This window comes from Carettochelys insculpta, chromosome 7, assembly GCF_033958435.1.
Source record: "Carettochelys insculpta isolate YL-2023 chromosome 7, ASM3395843v1, whole genome shotgun sequence".
Lineage (NCBI taxonomy): Eukaryota > Metazoa > Chordata > Testudines > Carettochelyidae > Carettochelys > Carettochelys insculpta.
Window position 1 is genome coordinate 14,290,604 of NC_134143.1, and position 9,589 is coordinate 14,300,192.

The 9,589-nt window shown below is 40.9% G+C and overlaps 1 long non-coding RNA gene across 1 annotated transcript in view; it reads right to left on the bottom strand.

Moving 5' to 3' along the window:
* LOC142015670 (uncharacterized) overlaps nucleotides 1-6,507 on the bottom strand; it is a 61,999-nt gene extending 55,492 nt beyond the window's left edge. Inside the window, exon 1 of the long non-coding RNA XR_012646216.1 lies at nucleotides 6,409-6,507. This is a non-coding gene — a long non-coding RNA (uncharacterized LOC142015670). The remainder of the gene's footprint in view (nucleotides 1-6,408) is intronic.
* Between the last annotated feature and the right edge of the window lie 3,082 nt (nucleotides 6,508-9,589).

Sequence of the window (9,589 nt, forward strand, 5' to 3'; positions counted from 1 at the left end):
AAATCTCAGGCTGCATTTGAGAAAATTCTCTTTTGCTTTGTAAAAGAGCACATCTGATAAGGACAATGTTATTGTCCATCATTGTATTGTAAGTGCACCTTTGGGTTGAAAGACAGTGTGCTCCCACCTGCTGCCCTTTATCTGCCTTTCCCACCTTTGACTCTCTGCAAATCATTGCAAGAAATATTTGTTGCCAATGAATTATTGGACAGTGTAGTCTTATGCATTTGAGAGTCCTCTTCAAACCAATCCTGCTTTCAACTGAAGGCTAATCACCGGCTCCCCAGTTGGAAAGTACACCACTCCCAAAGTCTGTCTTGTCCTTCCATCAAGGGACAGTCTCATTCTTCAAACATAAGGCTCACAGACTGAAACCAAAAAAAAGCCATTTCCCTGAGCCAAGCAGGCCATGGAGCACCAGAGGGCTTTTTCCTTGTCTTTCTCCTCTGCAGTAAAGTTGGCCAAGGGAGCCAATTTTCTTCTTACTGCTCTCTTTAACTGAGCCACTAGCCAGGTTTTATTAACCACTTGGACACTTCCTAGCTGATGATTGGACAGGGCTGGCTAATCACAGGCTCCTTTGGTCTCAAAAGGGCGGACCATGCTGTTGCAGTCACAAATGTCTTTACAATTTGTAATCCTTCACTCAATAGTTCTTGTAAATAAATATTTAGCATTTTGTTCATTTTTGGCCTTATTTTTATTTACACTGCTCTGGCTGAGTCAAGAGACTTCCAACTAGGGTTGACGGAAAAATTTTCATCAAAATAGTTTTGATGGTAAATTGGTTTTCATTTTTAAAGATATTGAGGGGGTGTCTTCTTTTGTCAGGCAATCTTTAGGTTTTGGAGTGTTCATGTTTTTTTAGGAAAAATCAAAATTATTGCTCTTCAATGCTGCTTTGATATTTCACAGGAGTTGTAGGTCAGGTGCCACATGTTCTCTTCAAGGGCCAGCATCCCTGCTGGATTACATCTCATGATATATCACAGCCATGAGGCCTAGCCTCCTTTCACCTAGAGAGAGGAGCTGTGATGATACCGGAGCAAATTTTTGATAGCCCAGACCCCAGTAACATGTTTAAACTATTGGCCACAGCAGAAATACTGATCGTCATATATATTGCTGAAACAGTAGCACAACTATCAGCCCCAGTGCTGGCAACAGACTTCACCAGACCCTGGCCAAGATGGAGAGGGCCTCAGGCAGAGGAGGCCTCGGGCAGAAGGGGCAGAGCCTGGACTGCACCACAAGGAGCTCTGGTGGTGATTTAGAGGGCCCAAGGCTTTGGGCGCTGCTGCTGCAGTGGCACCCCAGAACTCTGAGCCCTTTTAAGTTGCAAAGCCCCGGGGCAGCAGCCCCTTTTCTCACCTTCACCCCTCGCTCTCACCCCCAGCATCAGCAGCCATAGCCAGACCAGAAGGGGAGAGTGCAGGGAATGACCACATGGAGTAAACATGACCCTCATCCCTCTTGACTTATTTTCACAAAACATGCAGTTTTGCAAGATGGAAAGTCTGACAATAGTTAGCTATAGCTAAACAGCTGGTTAATGGAAAATTCCCTGCTGTACTGAGGAAATATGCCCACCTGACAAGTTGGAAATCTCCACCCTTAACTTAGCTTCTGCTCAGCAGTTTTCTTAATGAACAAGTTATGCATACTAACAAGTTGGATATAAAAAGAGGAAGAAATCTGAACTTCCATAGACATTTGAATTTTTGGACACATCTCAAGTTCCCCTGTAGATGACGGTCTGGCCACTGGACTCTCCTACTTATCCACTAGGACTGCCTCAAGACCCTTGATAGATAAGAATCTGAGGGGTTTTCTGGCAGTGCACTGATCTGTTGCAGCTGCATTTGAGTGTTTGCAACTCAGGGGACGTCTACACTAGACCTGATCTTACATACACAGTGCCAGCTTTGACAGTTGTATAGCTAGAATCAACATGTTTAAGATCGATTTATTAGGCCATCCACACAGAGGGAGGTCAACAGGAGAAACTCTTCCATCGACCTCCCTTACTTCTCACTTGAACAAGTATCAGGGTCGACTGTCGAGCTCTGATGGTTTGATTTTAGTATATTCCCACTAGACATGCTAAATCAAACCCCAGAAGATTGATCCTAACTGAGTTGATCTTCTGGTAAGTATAGACATGCCCTAAGCAAAGAATAGCTTCACATGAGAGCACTCTTATGCTGTCCAGCTTGTGCCAGTCATCTATTGGTCAGACAGCCATGTTTCCATTGACTTATTTCCTGACATTGTGTCATGCAAATTACTAAGAGCTTTGGATAACATTGCATGATGGAAAATATAGTCCAGCCCATTATATAGGAGAAAGAAAGCACAGAGGCAATACTTTGGCTTTCAGGTATAGAAATAGCTCAGCTTTTAGTTGAAATATTTCAAATTTTTTAATCAAAAAATCAATATTCTATGGAAAATTGCCGAGATTTTTTTCCTGACCACATTTAGCTCATCCCACTTTCCTGCATCTTTTGTATTGGCAGAATGGTACACTGGGACCTCAATGTAATGGAGACTTGTTATTCCCTGTTGAGGAGTGATCAGTCATCTTGCTCACTTGCTAGGATTTCTGCTTTTTTATTGAAAATAATGCTTTAAACATGAAACTCAATAACAAGTAGAAGTTATGGAATCAGAAGACCAATGGTGGGGGCTAATTAATGCATTGGTTAAAGTAGCAGTAGCAGCTAGTAGTCTGTCTGCACCAGGACTCTCATACTTGGTAACAGTGATATTCAGACCTCCTGGCTTAAGGGGCAAAATTAGCAATCAACATTACCCAAAAGAGCCACAGTACTGTGAATTCATCGTTTCATAGGCTACACACCCCTTCCTAGATCAATTATTTTGCTAGGAGAATAACAATTTTATCAACAACAATTGCTTAATATAGTAAAAACATTCTGATTGGTTAAAATTAAATCACACAGTTTTAATATCGTGTTACAATGAGCTCAGGAGTCAGTCATTTGCAACTTGCTAGCCTCTTTCTGAGTATCGTCGTGGTAGGGGGCATATGTCATACAATGGAGCATATTCCTAGAAAAGCAGACCCTGTCACTTTTCATTCTATATACACCAATGAAAATTCACATTTTTCTTCCTCATATATTGTCCAAATGGCAATGAGCATAATGGAAGAAGTGGTTATTATGGAACTACTGTGATGGTGATTGGGAAATAATTTCTCTACATCAACTAAATTATACCATTTGGAAAACCGAAAGGGAATTCTTATATTTCACTCTGCAATCAGTTCTCCTTCAACACTACATCTGGGAAATTCTTTCATGCCGATAATAGGAAATCCAGAGAGTGGGCATTTATTAGCGTTATCTTGGCAAAAATCTATATGGAGTTACAATTCAGACCAAAGGGGAGCTTTTGTGTTAAACTTGGCATTCAAATAGGAAAAAGAGGCTAAGTCTCGGGACACAGATGATTGTTCACCTTAGAGCTTTAACAGAGCACAAAGAATCTGAAGTGTATTTAACAAAATGCAAATAACTAAGATGTTGGTGAACATGAATGCAGAACTAAGCATTGCTTTAGGCGTCATATCTGTTTTCCTGTCTCTGAGACCTGAACGCTATTTTATAGTGTTGCTGATCATTTCAAAGGTAATCCAAAAACAGTGCTTTTTTAATTCTTACCATTGGCATCCCTCAGTCCGCTAGAACATTAATAGGGGCAGCTTGCACCATTCCAAAACTCTCTCTAACATCTCTTTGAAATGAATCTGCCCACAATCAAAGTTGTTTTCCATCACCTGTGGTGTGCTTGAGATTTTATTATATTTTTTCATTGGAGAAAATTAATCATTCTATTTCCGTTGTGTCCGTACTCCAAAGACTGATGGATGGATTGGTCCAGATATAGAAAGGTATATTGTGAGACTCCAATGGATACTTCAAAATCCTTGAACCTGAGTAGCACAGTATTACTCCTAGTTTCAGCTAGAGTTGGAAGGGAAGGAAAAGAGAGGCTGAGACAAAGGCGGACCTACCAGCTTGTGACATATTTGCCAGTTGCTAATAGCCCTACATATTTACTTCTAAGACAACAAACTGGACTTTTGGGGAGCTGGAAATAATCAAAGGGAGGATTTTCATTTAAGAACTGAATGTCATTATGTCTCAGGATTTTTTTAAACTTGCATTAATATATTCATGTCTTTTGTTTTGGCCTGTTAACTGATACCTCAGAAACAAAGAGGTCTGGAGATTACTGCACAGGTATCTGGGCATAATTTGTATTCCATTGTCTGAAAACATTTCACTGAACTTGCAGAACTGTTCCAATAAAAAGCCAAAGTCTCCTGTACTTTTATAATGGTTGACTTGTTTTCTTAAGCCTCCCACTGCTTTCCCCTGTAGAGTTAAGATGTCATAAAGCAACACTGCCATTAAAGAGGCCAACATCTGGGATCTTAAACCTTGCTTTTGGCTTCACATCAGATCCAGTTGGGACTACACCACCAGTGGGAAGAAGGGTATTAAGTTTTTACTTTTGTTATATATCACACAGTACGGCAGTGCAGTGCAAAAAAAAAAAAAGGAAAAAAAACCTTTGATAGGATAAAGCCTAGCAGACCTAAGTCAAGTTACGAAGGAGCATTGAAAAAAGATGTACAAAAGCTTGAGTAGTTCAAGGAAGAGTTCTTTTAATAAGATACTTTGTCCAGAAGCCTGAAGTCCTGCACTGGTGGTTTATTCAGAAGGGCAAGTCTGGCTATTATCTGCTGTTAACAATATATGGTTCAGCTAAAGTTTGTTAAGCTGCAAACTTTATCGGTTTAGTTTAGATACTTATTTTGGTAATTGAGACCATATATTTTAGCACCTAACAATCTAACATATTTAGCAGAATTAACCCTTCCCCCTTTCTCCTTCTCCAGGAGATAGGAAGGTTTTTTTTATTGCCATTTTACAGCTGGGGAACAAAGCCACAGAAGGTATTTGTGTCTTACTTCTATTGAAATCAATGGGGATTAGACACCTTAATATCTTTGAGTGGGCGGATCTCTATGGTGGAGTAGGGAGGCAATCCCTTACTTTCTATATTCTTGGCTAGCATTTCCTGTACCACCCTTCATCTCTGGAAAATTCTGCAAACTTTTCCTTAATATTTCTGTATGTTGTGTATGTCAGTGCATGCTACGAGATCAAGAATGTACAGTAATGACAAATGGACAAAGGTAGTCAAACCGTAAAGGTGGTACATAGCCATCCAGGGTGGCTCATACCAACTCTGGCAAATACCTGTGGGATTTCCTGTCCAAGACGGCATGGTAATGAGGCAATTTGAAGCAGGCTAATGAGGTGCTAATGTGCATATTCAGCACCTGATTAGCATAATGGCAGCTGTGCGAACTTTGAATTGCAAATTGACAGTGTAGATGGGGACATTTTCAAAATAAGCACCCCACTTCAATACTCCCTTACTCCAATCTAGTAATGTGCTTGAAGCAGTCCCAAATGATCTTTCCATAAGCCAGCTAGACAAATATTGTTTAGATAAATTACTAGAACAACTAGCTGAAAAACTGAACTCAAAGTTATCAATAGCTCACTGTCAAACACAGAGGATGTATCTAGTGGAATCCCCTGGAGTCTTAGGTCTAATACTCGTCAATATTTTCTTTAATGACTTGGACAATGGAGTGGAGAATATGCTTATAAAATTATCAGGTAAGATATTGTTCTGGGGAGACTTGCAACCACTTTGGAGGATAGGATTGGGATTCAAAAGGACCTTGATAAATTGGAAAATTGGTCTGAAAACAATAATATGAAATTCAATGAAGACAAGTAAAGTACTGCCTGGAAGCGAAACTTTAAGGCACAAATAAAAAACTAGGGTTAAAAACTGGCTACACAACAGTACAGCACAAAAGAATCTGGAACCTACAGTAGATCACAAGCTAAGTATAAACCAACAACTCGATGCAGCTATGTAATACCCATTTTCCTCCTTGGATTAGTCGAGAGTAGGCACCACTCACCTGCATGCCTGGACCACTGATGTCAACAATAAAGGAGATTGAGTGAGTAGCTCATTGATGAAGTTGGATAGCCACTCCTCTGCAGCAGTCTTTTTACTTGTGAAGGACATTAATCTTGCTGGTGCTGCACCTGGCTCAGCCCTGTACACACTGACATGCATTGAGAGCCTCCAGAAATAAACCTGAGCTAATCCATGCAATGGGTCTAACTCAAAATACCAATTGTCAACAATATACAATAAGCTTCCTCTTAGTTAGGGTTTACCTTAAGACCTTTTAATAAAATCGTAATTAAAATTTCACAAGCACTTTAATGCATAATAAGAAATGCAGTTTTCAGAAGTGAAATTCAGCCAACATGCACTTACCCCGTCCCCAGAGTATGTACTTCTCTGAATTGCAGGGTTCTATGCCCATGGTTGTGCAGGCATGCTTGAAGATATTGAAGCTGGAGGCTTTCAAGTACCTAAAAGATGTTCACAAATAGGAGGAAGAAAAAATATTCACCTTAACCTTTGCTGATGGGACAAGAAGCAAGGGGCTTAAATTGCATCAAGGGAGGTTTAGGATAGCAATTGGGAAAAACTTTAAACTGTCAGTGTAGTTAAATACTGGGATAAGTTGCCTGGGGACTAGGGCTGTTGATTAAATCACTGTTAGCTCACACAATGAAAAAATTACAATTAAAACTTAATGATTAATCACATTGTTAAATAGAGTACCAATTAAATATTTTAGACATTTTTTCTACATTTTCATATGTATTGTATTTTGCATTGTAAATGAAATCAAAGTGCACATTTTTTACTACAAATATTTGCACTGCAAAATGAGAAACAAAAAACCCAGCATTTTCAATTCATGTAATCCAAATACTGCAGGGCAATTTGTTACAAAACTGCATTTAAAAACAAAATGCATAACGGCAGAGCCTACAAGTCCACTTGGTCCTACTTCTTGTTCAGCCATCAGTAACACAAACTAGTTTGTGCATGTTTACAGGTGAAAATGTTGCCTCTCTTTACTTAGTGTCACCAGGAAGTGAGTACAGGTGGCACTATTGTACCTGGCATGCTAAACATTTCTCATGTCCCTTCATGCTTCAGCCACCATGAGACATGCTTCCATGCTGATGGCTTCTGTTTAAAAAGACAATGTGGTAATTGTATGTCACTGAACTAGCTGGGGAGGTGGGAGAAATGTGAACACCCTGCTCTCTTTCACTCCCATTGTACCATATATTTTATATTACAGCATTATTGAGTGATGACCCAGAAAGGGCAGTTGATTTTTAAACAGTACAGGCTGAACATCTCTCATGCAGCACCCTTAGCACCTGCCCAGTGCCAAATGAGAGAATTTGCCACACCATGGAAGGTCAATATTTTCTAGCAGCATTACCAATGCTTACACTGCTTACCAGACTGTTAGAAGATGTTTAAGGGTAAATTACAGCTAAACAATAGCACAGAACACAGAGCCAGGCCTGGTGGCTGTAAACAACTTTATGGGACCATGGGAAACTTGGCCACACATGGTTAAATGGTCATCCAGCTAACTAAAATCACGCTGGATTACAGATGTTGCCAAATGAGAGCACGCTAAACTAGAGTGGTTCAGCTTTTACTTTCACTGCAGATTTCATGAAGCTCAAAGAAGCACTAATGTGAGATTTCTAAAGATAGCTACAACAGTCAACCCAAGGTTTAACCATCAGATACGCCTTCCAAAATCCGAGACGCACAAGGTGTGCAGCATGGTGTCACAAGTCTTAGAGCAGGGGTCAGCAACCCCTGGCCTGGGTGCCAATGTTCATCAACACAAGAGGCAAGAGCTCAGTCGTGCCCTTCCTGCCCCATTCAGCTGGCAGTTCGCTCAAAGCCAGGCTGCCTGTAGAGTAACAAATGAGCAATTAATGCTACCACCCACCACCTAAATGGGAAAGCATGTTTATTTATTAATGAAGCTGTTGTAAATAGGACTTAATGACTTAGAAAAATATCGCCAGCACCTGGACCGTACATAGAGGTCAAAAGGTCAGCGTTCAGCACTCCACCTCAGAAAGGTTGCTGACCTGTTTTAGTGCAACACACTGATGTCAAAAACCACAGAATCCGAACCACAGAAAAAAGAAAATCAGCCTTCTGCGGGTGGCCTCTGACTCAGATGATGAAAATGAATGTGTCTGCCTGCAGTGCTTTGGTTCATTACCAAGCAGGACCAGCCAGCAGCATGGATGCCCATTCCCTAGACCGTTGAAGGGAACCCTGTCTACACAGCCATTTTGCATTTCAAAAACAGCTCTTCAAACATGGCAAGTGACTGCCATTATACAAATAAAGGTGCTGCATATGAAAATTAGCACCTCATTTGCATTTTCAGTCCCCTGCATTTGCCTGCTCCTTTCAAAAGAGAGGGGCCAGTGTAGACGTAGCCTTCTAATGTAGCAGTAGTACTTAGTGCTGTAAAGCTTGTCTCATTGGGGTGGGAAGGAGGGAGTACCTGTGAGCAAAACAATTGTTTAATTGCGAGTGTAGATAATGCCTGAGGCAGGGAATCAGAAATGTGTTCATAACCAGAGTGATTAACAGGTGATTAAGATAAAGGTCCATTAGGCTGGTTCCTAAAGTTAAATGATCTGTTCCAAATTCAGTGAACTGCCAAGTGTCCTCAATGTTAGAAAGTAATTGTAGATTTTTCTACAATTGTTTCCATTCAAGAGAGGGCAACGTTACTAATATCTATCTTTGAGAGAACTTCTTAAAAAAAAAAAAAAAAAAAAAAAAAAAAAGCAGTCACTCTACTCTACCTGAATGTCAGGAAGAGATTTGATTCGGTTCCATATGAGAAATGAGCAGTTACTTTGGAGAAGACAGAAATTACTGATCATTGCAAAGTGGATAAGGAACACAACAACAGGTCATGCTGAGAAGTGGGCTGTCAGGCCAGGGTGGTTACTAGGGTTGTTCCTCAGGGAACAGTCACAAACCCAAGCTCATGCAACAATTTATGATTGATCTTGGCATGAAAAGTTGGCCTGTGTTTATAAAATTTGCAGATGATACAAAGTTGGGAGGTATTGCCAATACCAAGGACCAAAATACCACACAAGAATATCCAGATGGCCTTATAAACTGGAGTAATAGAAATGGGATGGTATTTCATACTGATACGCTCTGGCACTGAGGAAAGAATTTTGTCTGTACAGTAGACCCCCCAGCTTACATAATTTTGACTTGCGTGTTTCTTGTATTAACGCAAGTCAAAATCAACAATATTAGATGTGGGGAAGCAGCAGGAAGGGATCTTGACTACAGTTGGCAGACCTGGGCAAATGAAGGCCACAGAGACTGAGGCAGGAGCCAGCTGCAGCCACCAGCGTAGAGGTAGGGGGCACCTGCCCAGCTACTCCATCCTCCTACTGGGCCCTTCTGTACCCCTGGCCCATCTCCACTTGCTGCTGACCTCTGGCTCTGTCCATCTAAAAACTCCACATCATGGGGGGACACGGCAGCTTTCAGGGGCTTAGCAGTTAGGGTGAATATAGTA